The sequence below is a fragment of the Onychomys torridus genome, chromosome 1, assembly GCF_903995425.1.
Source record: "Onychomys torridus chromosome 1, mOncTor1.1, whole genome shotgun sequence".
Lineage (NCBI taxonomy): Eukaryota > Metazoa > Chordata > Mammalia > Rodentia > Cricetidae > Onychomys > Onychomys torridus.
In genome coordinates this window covers 138369211-138385668 of record NC_050443.1, presented here as the reverse complement: position 1 = coordinate 138385668, position 16458 = coordinate 138369211, and positions in this window count along the sequence as shown.

Sequence of the window (16458 nt, the reverse complement as noted above, 5' to 3'; positions counted from 1 at the left end):
GGCTGGAAGTATTGTTTAAAAATTTTAATAATTTTAAATTAATATAAAATAAAAAATAGAAAAGACAATAGCGGGTTACTGAAGATTTGAATAGGGAAATGGGAAATAGGGAAAAGGTGCTTTAATAGGAGAGGGAGAAGAATATAGAAAAAGGAGGAGGGAGGTAAAATAAAATAAGGATATCTGAAAAAGCCATAATGTAACAAGCAATTATCTACCTAAAATTACATGTAACATATATTCTGATTTCACTTATATATATTTATATTTAAAATAAAATTTTCACATCTAGGTTGACAATGCTTAACCCAAGTAAGTCCTCAGACTAACAAAAACTCCAACAGCAGCCATGAGAAACTCCAAGAGACTCTCAAAAATATAGGCCACTGCTGTTGTCCTTGATTGCCTTCTAGATGATGAAAGTAAGACCCTATTGCTGAAGAGGCTATGTACTTTGGATACAGGATATGGAAGATCAGAGACAAATCTGACCTGAAAGACTGCTCTCTGAGGACTAACTTTCATGGTACCAGCACATGCTGAGCAAGCTTCTGAGAGAGGGACGCAAACAACAGTCGTACCAAGCTATGAAGTTTATGAGATAAATAACAACAAGCATGAGTAAAATCCCTAGGGATGCAGTAGTATATGCATACCATGGTGGTATCAACATGTTCTCTATTGGATGTAAGACCTATTCATTCAAAATGGAAATCAAATCTAGTACTGGAAACCTAGCCAGTTATCAAACACTAGTGAATCAAGGGTCATAAATAGAACTTACAACTGTTCTAAATAAAGCAGCAAAATTCCTAACTGTATATAATTATTTATTCTTACATCCACATGTAAGCATAGGTCTCATTCTGTATCAAGATGACTCTTTAACATACAAATTTCATCTTGTTTGAATACATACCCATACAGCAGTCATGTTTTCAATGTGTTCTAGGAGCCACCATACTGTTTTAAATACATAAACACTGGCTTTAGCAATACTACAGTGCTTATTGCAGTACTGGAATTCCCATTAGTTACAAATGAAAACTGATAATTAAATATAAATGTGTACTTATTTGGATACAAAAGGGGACATTGTGGAGATGAAGAGAAATGACTGCTAGATCCTGTTTCTGCCTTGCTTTACCCCTTCACCAAACACAGGCCATAGGCTGCCAAGAGACTGAAGGTGGTTGGATGGTAACTGGCACTGTAGATGCTGATATATTCAGTTCTGTGCCAGAGAAGTCTCTTGGCTATACCCACAGCAGTGTTGCCCAAACAGAAGATCTTCTGTTTTAAGGCTGAGTTATGGCAGTGATCCAGTCTTTCGCCTTCTTTTACCATTTAAATCAGTAGAAAACATTCCATATTTTGCTTTGTAAAGTAGTTTGAAGAGAAATGATACCTATACTTATAATCTAGGAGAGTTAAATAAATCCTTGCAACAATTTAGGACAATTGACAGTTACTTAACCATTCTGCAATCTGGATTTCCAGTGTGTTGGGCTTCTTACAAAGAGGCTCATTGTTTTCATTAATGCCATCACCCTTTGGGGCTTTGTTTTCCTCTCAATGCTATTTAGAGCACTAATGCACCATGTGCTAAAATCATAGCCCTGGGTACTCAGAAGCACAAAGCAGAGAGTAACAGGCTGAACAGTACTGATCTTGGAAAACACAGTCTGCTGAGACAGAAGTCTAAGAGAAAAAATATTTGGCAAGAGGAGTGGAAATTAAGCTTCATGGAGAGTGCTTTGTGGGAATGCCACCAAGGAAACACTTGAGATAGAAGGTAAATTGATGGCAGGGCCACTTTCCAAGGTGGACACTTAGAGACATTTTTGGTGTCTGTCTCTCTAGATTGCTTTCGATGAAGATTGCCTAGATGTGGCAATGATGTGTCCTTTGTCTTTGGAGATATTTTCAGCTGTTAAATTTTGGACTATAATCAAGTCAAAATGTTCCTTTGCCACTGATAATGGGAACCAAAAATACATATTTTTTCCTTACAGACAAAAAATACATACAATTATGCAAGTTCCCTTGCCTCAGTTAAGCCTTTCATATGTATCTGGCTCATATTTGTTAAGAACTTCATCTATATTACTAATAGAAGCAATTCAGTGTCTGCTATATCTAATTTAAATCTAATCTCAATTCAATTATTCTGAAAAGGAATTTCAGGCAGCTTCAATTAAAATAACTTTAGCACAGAGGAGGAACAACTAACAAAGTTTTTCATAATATTAATATATTTCTAACAAGCTTCAAATTGGTTTCCTAATTCCAAGAAATTGGATAAAATGGGAGATTTAAGAGAAAACATAATCTAATCTGATGGAAGAATAACACTCTGCAGAGTACAAGCAAACTGTTGGTTGTAAAATGTTCAGTGTTGTCAATCACATGAGGCAATGGGTGACAAATGGATATGTCATAGTCTTACTTAGTTATTTCTGTGAAGAGAAATCCCCCCCCCCCCCCCTTCCTTCCCCCCTTTGCCCTATTTTTTCTTCCCCCCCCCCCCCCCCCCCCAACCCTCCCCCCCCCCCCCCCCCCAGTTTTTTTTTTTTTTCCCCCCCCCCCCCCTTCCCCACCCCCGGGGGTTTTGGTTTTTTGGGCTTTGTGTATTTCTTTTCGAGAGACAGATTTCTTTTTTTTTATTGTTCTCTTTTCCACAGAAATAAAAAAACTAAAGTAAGACTATGACATATCCATTTGTCACCCATTGCCTCATGTGATTGACAACACTGAACATTTTACAACCAACAGTTTGCTTGTACTCTGCAGAGTGTTATTCTTCCATCAGATTAGATTATGTTTTCTCTTAAATCTCCCATTTTATCCAATTTCTTTGGAATTAGGAACCAAATTTGAAGCTTGTTAGAAATATATTAATATTATGAAAAACTTTGTTAGTTGTTCCTCCTCTGTGCTAAAGTTATTTTAATCGAAGCTGCCTGAAATTCCTTTTCAGAATAATTGAATTGAGATTAGATTTAAATTAGATATAGCAGACACTGAATTGCTTCTATTAGTAAATATAGATGAAGTCTTAACAAATATGAGCCAGATACATATGAAAAGGTTTAACTGAGGCAAGGGAAACTTGCATAATTGTATGTATTTTTTGTCTGTAAGGAAAAAATATGTATTTTTGGTTCCCATTATCAGTGGCAAGGAACAATTTGACTTGATTTATAGTCCAAAATTTAACAGCTGAAAATATCTCCAAAGACAAAGGACACATCATTCCACATCTAGGCAATCTTCATCGAAAGCAATCTAGAGAGACAGACACCAAAATGTCTCTAAAGTGTCACCTTGGAAAAGTGGCCCTGCCATCATTTACCTTCTATCTCAAGTGTTTCCTTGGTGGCATTCCCACAAGGCACTCTCCATGAAGCTAATTTCACTCCTCTTGCCAATTTTTTCTCTTAGACTTCTGTCTCAGCAGACTGTGTTTTCCAAGATCAGTACTGATTCAGCCTGTTACTTCTGCTTTGTGCTTCTGAGTACCCAGGGCTATGATTTTAGCACATGGTGCATTAGTGCTCTAAATAGCATTGAGAGGAAAACAAAGCCCCAAAGGGTGATGGCATTAATGAAAACAATGAGCCTCTTTGTAAGAAGCCCAACACACTGAAATCCCAGATTGCAGAATGGTAAGTAACTGTCAATTGTCTTAATTGTTGCAAGGATTTATTAACTCTCCTAGATTATAAGTATAGGTATCATTTCTCTTCAAACTACTTTACAAAGCAAAATATGGAAATGTTTTCTACTGATTTAAATGGTAAAAGAAGGCGAAAGACTGGAATCACTGCCATACTCAGCCTTAAAACAGAAGATCTTCTGTTTGGGCAACACTGCTGTGGGTATAGCCAAGAGACTTCTCTGGCACAGAACTGAATATATCAGCATCTACAGTGCCAGTTACATCCAACCACCTTCAGTCTCTTGGCAGCCTATGGCCTGTGTTTGGTGAAGGGGTAAAGCAAGGCAGAAACAGGATCTAGCAGTCATTTCTCTTCATCTCCACAATGTCCCCTTTTGTATCCAAATAAGTACACATTTATATTTAATTATCAGTTTTCATTTGTAACTAATGGGAATTCCAGTACTGCAATAAGCACTGTAGTATTGCTAAAGCCAGTGTTTATGTATTTAAAACAGTATGGTGGCTCCTAGAACACATTGAAAACATGACTGCTGTATGGGTATGTATTCAAACAAGATGAAATTTGTATGTTAAAGAGTCATCTTGATACAGAATGAGACCTATGCTTACATGTGGATGTAAGAATAAATAATTATATACAGTTAGGAATTATGCTGCTTTATTTAAGAACAGTTGTAAGTTCTATTTATGACCCTTGACTTCACTAGTGTTTGATAACTGGCTAGGTTTCCAGTATCAGATTTGATTTCCATTTTGATGAATAGGTCTTACATCCAAATAGAGACATGTTGATACCACCATGGTATGCATATCACTACTGCATCCCTAGGGATTTTACTCATGCTTGTTGTTATTTATCTCATAAACTTCATAGCTTGGTACGACTGTTGTTTGCGTCCCTCTCTCAGAAGCTTGCTCAGCATGTGCTGGTACCATGAAAGTTAGTCCTCAGAGAGCAGTCTTTCAGGTCAGATTTGTCTCTGATCTTCCATATCCTGTATCCAAAGTACATAGCCTCTTCAGCAATAGGGTCTTACTTTCATCATCTAGAAGGCAATCAAGGACAACAGCAGTGGCCTATATTATTTGAGAGTCTCTTGGAGTTTCTCATGGCTGCTGTTGGAGTTTTTGTTAGTCTGAGGACTTACTTGGGTTAAGCATTGTCAACCTAGATGTGAAAATTTTATTTTAAATATAAATATATAAGTGAATATCAGAATATATGTTACATGTAATTTTAGGTAGATAATTGCTTGTTACATTATGGCTTTTTCAGATATCCTTATTTTTATTTTACCCTCCCTCCTCCTTTTTCTATATTCTTCTCCCTCTCCTAATTAAAGCACCTTTTCCCTATTTCCCATTTCCCTATTCAAATCTTCAGTAACCCGCTATTGTCTTTTCTATTTTTTTATTTTATAATTAATTTAATTTTACATATCAGCCCCAGATTCCTGTCCTCCCTCCTCCCACCCCACAGTCTTCCCCACTTAATCATCCCTCCATTCCCACCTCCTTCAAGGCAAGATACCCCCTGGGGATTCAGCTCAACCTGGTAGATTCAGTTGAAGCAGGTCCATTCCCCTCCTCCCTACAACAAGGCTGAGCAAAATGTCCCAGCATAGGCACTAGGTTCCAAAAAGCCAGCTCATGCACTAAGGACAGGTCCCAGTCCCACTGCCTGGGGGCCTCCTAAATAGTTCAAGCTAATCAACTGTCTCACTTATTCAGAGGGCCTGATACAGTTTCATGGGGGCTTATCAGCTATTGGTTTATAGTTCATGTGTTTCCACTAGTTTGGCTATTTTTCCCTGTGCTTTTTCCAATCATGGTCTCAATGTTTCTTGCTCATATAATCCCCCCTCTCTCTTGCTGATTAGACTCCTGGAGCTTCACCTGGGGCTTGGCCGTGGATCTCTGCATCTGCTTCCATCAGTCACTGGATGGGAAATCAGAGATACATCACCCTTTACAATAGCCACAGATGATATAAAATACCTTGGGGTAACTCTAACTAAGCAAGTGAAGGACCTATATGACAAGAACTTTAAGTTCCTGAAAAAAGAAATTGAAGAAGATGTCAGAAAATAGAAAGATCTCACATGCTCATGGATAGGTAGGATTAATGTAGTAGAAATGGCGATCTTACCAAAAGCAATCTATAGATTCAATGCAATCCCCATCAAAATCCCAACACAATTCTTCACAGATCTGGAAAGAACAATAGTCAACTTCACATGGAAAAACAAAAAACCCAGAAAAGCCAAAAGAATCCTGTACAATAAAACAACCTCTGGAGGCATCACGATCCCTGACTTCAAGCTCTACTACAGAGATACAGTAATAAAAACAGCGTGGTAGCAGCATAAAAACCGACATGTGGACCAATGGAACTGAACTGAAAATGCTGACATTAATCCACACACCTACAAACACAAAATTTTTGACACAGAAGGCAAAACTGTACAATGGAAAAAAGAAAGCATCTTCAATAAATGGTGCTGGCATAACTGGATGTCAATATGTAGAAGGCTGCAAATCAATCCATATCTGTCACTGTGCACAAAACTTAAGTTCAAGTGGATCAAAGACCTCAACATAAATCCAGTTGCTCTGAACCTGATAGAAGAGAAAGTAGGAAGTAGTCTTGAACGCATTGGCACCAGAGATCACTTCCTAAATATAACACCAGTAGCACAGACACTGAGAGAAACAATAAATGGTACCTCTTGAAACTGAGAAGCTTTTGTAGGGCAAAGGACACAGTCTTCTGTATTTTTTTCTTGTCTTCCACAGTCAACTTTTACTTTTTTGATTTTTACAGTTACTCCAAGTTAGCTATATTTGGAATTTGGAGTTAATAATCCTCAGATAGGAGATAACACACAACCTTTGTTTTTCTAGGTCTGGATTATATCACTCATCACAATCTCTTATAGTTTCACCCATTTAGCTAAAAATTTTATTGTTTTTTTAATTCTTTAAATCTGTATAGTATTCCATAGGGTATATGTACCATGTTTTCATTATGCACTCATTAGTTGAAGGATATATAGGTTGTTTCCATTTTATAGCACTTGTGAATAGAATGGCAAGGAACATAGTTGAGCAAGTATCTCTGTAGTAGTATGTGAAGTCTTTTGGATAAATTTCAAGAAGTAGTATATCTGAATTATAGGTCTGATTTATTCTTCTCCCTCTCAGGGTTCTCCACACTGATTTCCAGAGTAATGTGAGCTTACCATTCTGATAAATGTATATATATATATATATATATATATATATATATATATATATATATATATATAAATTAAAATATAATTACGTAAATTTCTCCTATTCTTTTCTTCCCTCCAACTCAACTCCTTCCATTTACCCTGCAGATATATTTTTTAAGCTGTGTAAGTATTTTTAAGCTTTGTGAATTAGAATTCCAAAAATATCTTCTGTATGACAGGAAGTTGATGCTGGGTGTTGGATAGGACTTCATCTAACACTGATTACTGTAGTGCTGATAGGTGGCCTTTCCATATGGCTGGGGTTGCTTCTGGAAGGTGGCTGTGTTATAACAAGGAGTCCTCTTCCCAAGAATATTCTGAGCGAGAGAGAGAGAGAGAGAGAGAGAGAGAGAGAGAGAGAGAGAGAGAGAGGTGGGGGGGGAGGAAAACTGCCCATCTTTGCCTATACTTGAGAACTAGAACAGCATCACTCGTGTTGAATTTGATATCATAGAAGTTCCCAGGATCTTTACATACGCAAAATGAGTTAGAAGTGCTTACTTAGCTCAAAGTCCTGATGAGAAGATCATCAAGGAATCTTCAGTATATTTACTATGCTTTAATTATTATAATAAATGCAGAAGCACACTTTGATTAAATGACCAAAACTGACAACATTATTATGATGTTAAATAAAACTCTCCATAGCTTAAGATTTGCAGATCTATAGAGACATATGATTATTAAGATGCAGAATAACGTGTCTACTATCATAACATTATAATTTCACTCATATACCTATATGTATTATTTGTGGGACTTCTTAGAATTTACAGAAACTTCAACTGGGACCTTCTCTCATAGGCTCAGGATAAACAAGTAATTGAAGATATACGTAGAGGAGGCAGAAGTGCTATCAAGGATAAAATTTAGGTCTTGTGAATGATATCCTGTTTTCAAGTAATTGAAAGCAAAAATAAATTGATATTCAGAGCTACTTTTATAGTAACAGCTATATGGTTCTTCTATAGTAGATTCTCAATTGACTTTTGAATACTGTTCCCCTCATTCCCACTCTGAGAATGCCTTACACACTAAGAACTCTCTTCTAAATGTACCTTCTAGGAAACCAAGATGACATATAGTCTCTTTCTTAAAATACTTCATTTTAAGAGCATTTCTTTTACCTGTTTGTGTAGAAGAGGTTCAGAATGCTTGTGTGTGTGTATGTGTGTGTGTATGTGTGTGTGTTCATATGTGTAAATTTTTTATGTGTGAGGATAGGCACATGTGGAAGGTCAAAAGACCACCTCCAATATGGATCCTTTGTCTGCCTTGTTTGGGGAGATAGGATGTCATGTGGTTCCCACTGCATATTCCAGACTAGCTGGCCTGTGACCTTTCAAGGCTTCTCAATCTCTGCCTCACCCACCTTGATGTAAAAACACTGAGATTACAAATCCATGCTACCACACTAAGATATGCAGCTTTATGTAGGTTTGGGAATTCCAACCCAGGTCTGTAGATGTAACTGTCTTGTTAAATAAGAAACACAGGACAATTGCAGAGTTAAAAGCCACTAGGTCAGAGCAAGAGCGGAAAACCTTACCCTTCACTGCTTCTGCTGTCTTTCCTCTCAGCAAGAGAGCTACTTCTGTGTGTCTTTTCTTTTTATAGACTTTCTGTTCTGCTTTCTCATTGGTTATAAACCCAGCCACATGACCTCCTCGTCACTGCCTGTCTGTACAGACCTCCATTTCTTCTATGGTTGGTATTGAGATTAAAGGCATGTGTCGCCATGCTGGCTGTATCCTTGAACACACAGAAATCTACCTAGCTCTGCAGCCCAAGTGCTGGGATTAAAGGCGTGCATCACCACCACCCAGCTTCAGCTATGGCTTGCTCTGACCCCAATGCAACTTTATTAATATACAAATAAAATCACATTTTACAAATATAATATCACCACACAGGTCCTTATGCTGACAAAGACTAGTACTTTATCCACCAAATTGTCCCCACAGCCCCTTAAAATGTTTCTTAGGATCAACTCAAACTCTTAAATACTAATGTTCTCAGGGTCAGTTATGCAGCATACATATGTCTTTCTTTATCAAACTATACCATAAGGTGGAATCTAATGGATTGAGTGCTTATATTATGGTAATAAAGAAGAACACAACCATGTATGCATGTATGCACATGGGCTCTACACACACACACACACACACACACACACACACACACACACACATTACTGAGGAATTAAAAGGTAAGAAATCCAATATATTAGAGAATTTAGGCAAATTAATATAAAAATCCCTAAACCCAGTGATGAATAAATAGGTTTTCTAGTTGTGAGTGTGTACATTGGAACATGAATACACATATGCTGACTGTGAACTTTAAAAAATATATTTTCCAGAAGTAACACTGCCCCACTATGTGTTGATGCTGTCTTCTTTTTTTGAAAATTAAAATTTATTGAAGCTGCTTAAAGCTGATTTATAATTCCTGAAAACTCAGAAAAAAATGAAACAAATGAAAACCAGCAAAGCTAACTTAACAATAGTAAGAAAAAAGTATAAGCCAATTAAATATTTCTCACAGTATTTAAAAAAGTGAAGCAAAGTATAAATCAATGATTTTAGATAGTGTTCTTTTATAGTCTTTTAATAATCATACCAACTTAATGTTACTTTCAAGGTGAGCCATTGCTATATTCTGACTTATTTTTCTCTATGACACAGGGAAATAAAGCCCATCTGCCTAATGATGATCCTCTGTCTTGTGTCCTAACACACACACACACACACACACACGAGATGGGGAGGTTACAGCACATAGACCATTTTAATTTAGGCCAGAAAACGTGGTATTCTAAATTATGTCTGTTCTGTCTAGTTTAACATAATAATAGACATATACATCCATTTTTATGCAAATGCCATGGTCATGATTTTATTTTTCTTTATGGGGGCAAAATGTCTATTGTACACATGTTGCATTTTTTTCATTAGTCTGTTAATGAGTCCTATTTCCTGGCTCCTGTGAAGAGTGCAGCTACATGGATGTGCAAATTTTTCTGTAGTATATTGTTTTAATGTCATATACATGCATATAAGTGGATATATACATGCATATAAGTGGATATATATCCTGGTATATATGGGTTGTATGATACTTTTAATTTCAGTTTTCAGGTCTGATTTCTATAATAGTTGCACAAATTTATGTTTATAAAACAGCAGTGAATAAGAGTTCTTTCCCCACATACTTGCCAGGATTTGAAGAGATACTTGTTAATTCATGTTCATTGCTGCTCTATTTATAATAGCTTGAAATTGGAAGCAGCCTATATGTCCATCAACTAATGAATGGGTAATGAATGTGTGGTAAATTTACACAATGGAATATTATTAATCTCTTAAGAAAAATGAAATTATGAACATTGCATATAAATGCATGGAGCTAGAAGGTATCATCCAAAGACAAATATTGAATATTTTCTTCTATATGTGGGTGTTAGCTTTTCATTTTTTGTTACATGTACTATAATCTAAAAAAAAAAAAAATACAGAGGTGAGGTTCCTAAGGGGATAAAGCAGAAGATAGGGTCTTCTAACTAAAGAGAAATAGACCATACTGTTATACAAAGAAAACTAAAATATAGGGGTTAAGTGATGAAGAGGAAGGGATGGCAGAGTAAAAGAGGGAATATAGAGAGGGACAATTAACACTAAAGGACTAAAGGCCTTTTGATAAGTCATATGGAAACTACTACTGTAGAATATATATATATATATATATATATATATATATATATATATATATATATATGTGTGTGTGAGTGTGTGTGTGTAAATTTAAGTAGAGTCACCATATAACAGTCAATACTCCAAATAGATATCCTATGTCATCAGTAAAATTTCAAGTGGCAGAAATACATTACATCTTGTTGAGTCGTTGGTCAAAGAGTTTCCATGGGCATCCCCAAAGACAACAGACTTATTGCTAAAGCTATTGATTATGCTCCACAGCCTGATGGTTAGGCCATATTGCTGAAGACACCACTTACTTAAGTCATAGATCATAGAAAATTCTAGTTGGTGCTCAACTAGACCCTTCATCCCAACTGATAAATTTCATGGTGCTGGAAGGTACTCTTCCCATTAACCTGAGAGAAAAGTATTTATCCAGCTACAAACTTCATGACCTACAACCATGACTACCTGTAATATATACTGGTATAACATTGACACAAATGTTATAGGAGTAACCAACCCCTTTTAAAAACAGGTTTAAGGCCCATTCAAAGATATTAAGTCCATAGTTAATACTATTAAACTAGAACCTGGACTAGATAGGTCATGAACACTAGAGGAAAACCTACTACTTTTATTATGCTAAAAGAATAGCAATAAAATGACTTCTATTGATAATCAGCGTATCACTCAAACCTCATCAAAGAAGCTTCTTTTTACAGTAGCCAGTAATTAACACAAAGGCCCACAACTTAACAATGAGCAGAGTAAGAAACTTCAGCACATTCAGCCCTAAATGGGATCTCCTAATCAAACACTTCCCTTCAAGGTTCAGAGATCTATATGGAAAAGGAAGTAGGAAGATTCCAAGAGACAGAGGTAATGAAACACCATCATCCAGACACCACAGGGCTGATACACTTATGATCTCACAGACTGTGACAGCACACACAAGACCTGCACAATTTCAAACCAAACAAATTCCCTCGAAGAAGAGCTATTCACAAATTCAGCTTCCTATCCAAGAAATTAGTTGTAATTGATACATTCTAGGAAAAGGAAAATCAGTTTTCCAGTGGAGTGTCACTGGGTATATCAACCATAATCCAGGATGAGCCCCATGCAAATGAATAGTTGGCCAACACAAAACAGAATTCATTGTTGTGCTTTTGTTTTTGAAGTTTATGTTTTGTGGGGTTTTATTTTGTCTTATTAAGTTTTTGTTTGTTTGTTTTGATTTTGTTTTTTGTCAGTTTGTTGATTTTTTGGAAGAGAGAGAGATATAACATGAATTTGGATGAGTAGGGAGGAGGGGAGGATCTGGAAGGACTGGAGGAGGGAAAAGAACATGTTCAAAATATATAACACTTAAAATCTTTTAAAATAAAAACATTGATGTCATTTTAAAATTTTGATAGTCACTAATCATGGGCTGTGAAGGAATATGCATTTCTCTGTTGACTAAGAATGCTGACCAATTGATCAAGTATTTTTGTTCATTTGTGCTTCATCTTTTGAAAATAGTCTATTCAAGTCATAAACTCATTTATTGATTGAGTGGTTTTGTTTGTTTCAGTTTCTTAGGTGCTATGTATACTAAACCCTATATGATGTAGTGTTAGCAATAGTTCCTTTTTTTCTGTATGTTATCTCTATATTTCTGTGATTCTTCATTATGTAAAAGCTTTTAATTCCATGTAATCTCATTTGCAAATTCTGGAAATTGTTTTCTGTGTTGTTGCAGCTTGTTCCAGAAATTTTTGGCTTTTCCTATGTCTTAGACACTGTTCTATCGCTATGAAGAGACACCATGACCATAGCAACTCTTATAAAAGAAAGCATTTAATTGGAGCTTGATTACAGTTTCAAGCTTAGGTCATTATAATCATAGCGAGAAGCATGCCAGCAGGCAGACATGGTGCTGAAGAGATGGCAAAGGAAAAGGCTTTTGAAACCTCAAAATCCAACCAAAGTCACTCAGTTCCTTCAATAAGGCCATATCCCTTAATTGTTTTAAGTAGTGTCACCAGTTAAAGAGTGTTATGAAGAATGAAACTAATAAAAAATATCTCATTTATGCCTGGAGATCATGGTACACACCTTTAATCCCAGGACTCAGGAGGCAGAGGCAGACAGATCTCTGAGAGTTTGAGGCCAGCCTGGTCTCCAAAGAAAGTTCCAGGAAAGGTTCAAAAAGTTACACAGAGAAACCCTGTCCTGAAAAACAAACAAACAAACAAACAAAAAACTCATTCACAATAGCTTAAAACAAAATTAAAATATGTAAGAGTAAAATAACCAAGAAGGTGAATAATTCTTCAATGAAAACTTTACGATATTGAAGAAGATACTAGAAGATGGAAATATGTCTATTATTCTTTAATAAGCTGAATTAACATTGTAAAATGCTTACAATGCTTTAAACTTAACTGTATAGCATAGTAATAAAAAGAGGGTGTTTATATTACTTAAACTTATTTGCTGATCATCTTTCTACATCTACTATATGATTTTTGTGTGTGTAACTCAAAGCTTTAGGATGTAATACATTATATTATAGGCTTTTCAGTAAAATCTAGTCAATAGAACTTATGTTTATATCCTCTATTTCTCCTATTTAGCATAATTTCAATGAAATTTAAGTGAACACATGAATACATAAATGGTGCAGATGGCTGGAGAAGATCAGAGTTCCAATTTAAGCCTTCAAGCTCTAGGATGGAGAGTTTTGTTCTTTTGTTATAATCTGGCACTGAGCATACCGGACAGTGCCCTCTCACATTTGAGCATACAGCTCAATGAGAATCAGCTTTACTCATTCATCATTTCAAGTGCTTTAGTCTTTTAGAAACACTTTCACAAATATACTTAAGAGTAATTAATGCTCAACCAGATCAATAGGGTCAAAGAGTTTCACACATAAAACACACATGTAATAACTGCAATATCTTAACTTTGAAATTTGTAACCACATCAAAAATTGACAATAGAAATGAAATTTTTTTTTTCTTTGAGAAAAACCAGTTAATATGGGCAAGTCAATATAGTCTTGCTGGTAGAATATTCTAAGTGTGAAATACAAAATGCACTTTTTAATAGGTAATCATCAAATACATTTATAATTACTATTCTTCCATATCTCATGGTATATTTGGTAGTGCAAGAAATATGTCACAGATAAAGGATACTTTACATAATGTTTTTTTTCTTTTCTATAGAATTTCAGGAAATCTAGTGTTTGGCTCTGAGGTGACCTACTCCCAACTCTTAACACAACAGTTGACTTTGAGTTGTGTTCTAGATCCAGCCATGATAACAAAAGGGTATGACACTGCTACAAAACAGATATATAAACTCATGGTGTCTTGGTTTGCTTTCTATTGTAGTGATAAGTACTACTATCAAATGAAGTTTGAGGAGGAAGGGGTTTATTTGACTTACATGTCCTGATCCACAGGCCATCTTTGAGAGAAGCTAAAGGAGAAATTTCAGTGTGGCAGGGACCTGGAGGTAAGGCCATGAATCAGAGACATGAGGAAAGTGTCTTACTGGCCTGCTCTCCATGGCTTTCAGAGCTTGCTTCTTATATAACCCAGGGCCACCAACATTTCCTCAGGTGAAGTTCATTCTTTTCAAATGACTCTAGCTTAGGTAAAGTGGGCAAAGTAGGAACCAGAATAGATATAATAAATTGGGAAGCCAATAAACCCACACTGCTAAAGCTACCTTATTGAGGTGGATATGGCTGAAGCATGGGGCCACATCTTCAGCAAACAGAGTTGTGACATGCACAGAGAGCACTCTGGCTAGAGACAACCTGACCCATACACTCCAAACCAAAAGATGATGACATGCAGCTCAGAGCCAACCAAGAAACACCACAGCAGCTGGAAGGAAAAGCCTGCCGAAAATCCATGTATATAAATCTCATCCCTTTGTTTAAGAAATGAGAGATTGCTTGCAAACCTCCCAGAGCCTATGTTGTTGGTTTTGCATCACTCACCCTCTGCCCAGGATCAGAGACAGTAGGACCCCAGCTGTAGAACCAAATTATTTTTCACAAAGATGCCAAAATGTAAATTGTAGAAACTACTGTCTTTTCAACAAATGTTGTTAGGTTGACTAGATTTCCACATCTAGGAAAATTAAAATTGGTACCTGACTCATCCTGTATGAAAATAAACTCATCTTGGTCACTTCGGTAAGTTAATTAAATACTTCCATCAAAACAATGGGTAGTCTGAGTGACCAAACACATAAACACATTCCAGCTACAAAGATATACTTTATACTAAATGACAGAGAGTTTATATAAGAAGGATTGGTAAATATGCAATATCCAACTGGTTAAGGAGATAATTTATATTGATAAAATATTACACATTAAAAAATACAACTTGAAAATCCAAAGAGAGTTGAATGGAGAAATGGGCAATAAGACATGAAGACTTCACTACCATCTTCTAGCAATTATTAAATAGTTGAAGGTCAGTTAGACAGAGAGGACTGAAAACTCATGTGAAGGAAGCCCTACCATTATCCACTCCAACATAATCCATATTGGTCAGCATATTAATTGCTCTAAATATTTTTATTTAGATGTTTTGTTAGCTGATAGATATATAAAACACAAAAATGGTAAATGGGACCTATGAGATAGATTTCCAAGTAAAGGCATGTGCCACCAAACCTGGCAAGCAGCATTTGATCTACAGAACCCATATGATGGAAGGAGAGATATGGCTTCAAGTTGCTCTCTGACTTTGTACTTCTGTATATGCACCATGGCTTACACACACACACACACACACACACACACACACACACACACACACACGATAAATGAACACTAAATAAATAAATAAAAGCAGTCTTTTGGCTCCATGCTTCTGCAACAATCTACTAAGCCTCAGGTGGAGGAGCTGTGTTGTAGTTTTAACAGTTGTGAATGGGCTTCCCAATTCTACATTTTTTTGGTTGTGGTTTTCTATAATGGTCTCCATCTATTGCAGACAGTTGGGGCACATATAAGGGTCTGAATGGGGAGAATGGAAGTGGAAAATGAAATAATTGTAATATAATCTCACAGAGAAAATAAAAAAATAAAATTTTAATTGTAAATATTTATGGAATTTTATGTGAAATTTTGATTATATATTCACTTTTTAATCTGGTTAAATACATTTATCCAATCATGTATCATTGTTATGTGATGGAATATTAAAATACTTTCTTTGCTATTTTAGATACACAGCACATTGACATGTTTATGATTTCCCAAGGGTGCATAATGGAATTTGTTACTCCCCCACAACTATGCTGCAGCACCATCCATCAATCTTCCCTTCTTCTCTCTCCTGATTTTTCTAGCCTCTGGTCATCACCAGTTTACTCTCACCTTCTAGGAGAGTGTCCAAACACTTGAAACCTTATCCTAATTAGCTTAATCACCTATTCAATAATAATGAATGCATTTTGTGCTATCTGCAAGATAAAATCCAGATTAATTACTTAGTCTGTCATTTTGATATTCTCAACTTTTGACCCAAGCTTGTTTATTATCCACACCCAATTTTCCGGAAAAATTCAAATTGTTGTTCTTCCTTTGAGCCCCATGCTGTATGATTGTTGTCTTTCTCCTACATTGAAAATGTTTTCTCAGCTATTTCATAAAATTCTCTTCAGTTGCTTTCTCAAAGGCAATCTTCACCATGCATGCTTTTTTATACACCAAATCAAAATATCTTGAAATACCTGTGGAAAACCTGTGAAGTTTTCTGAATAGTTGAAA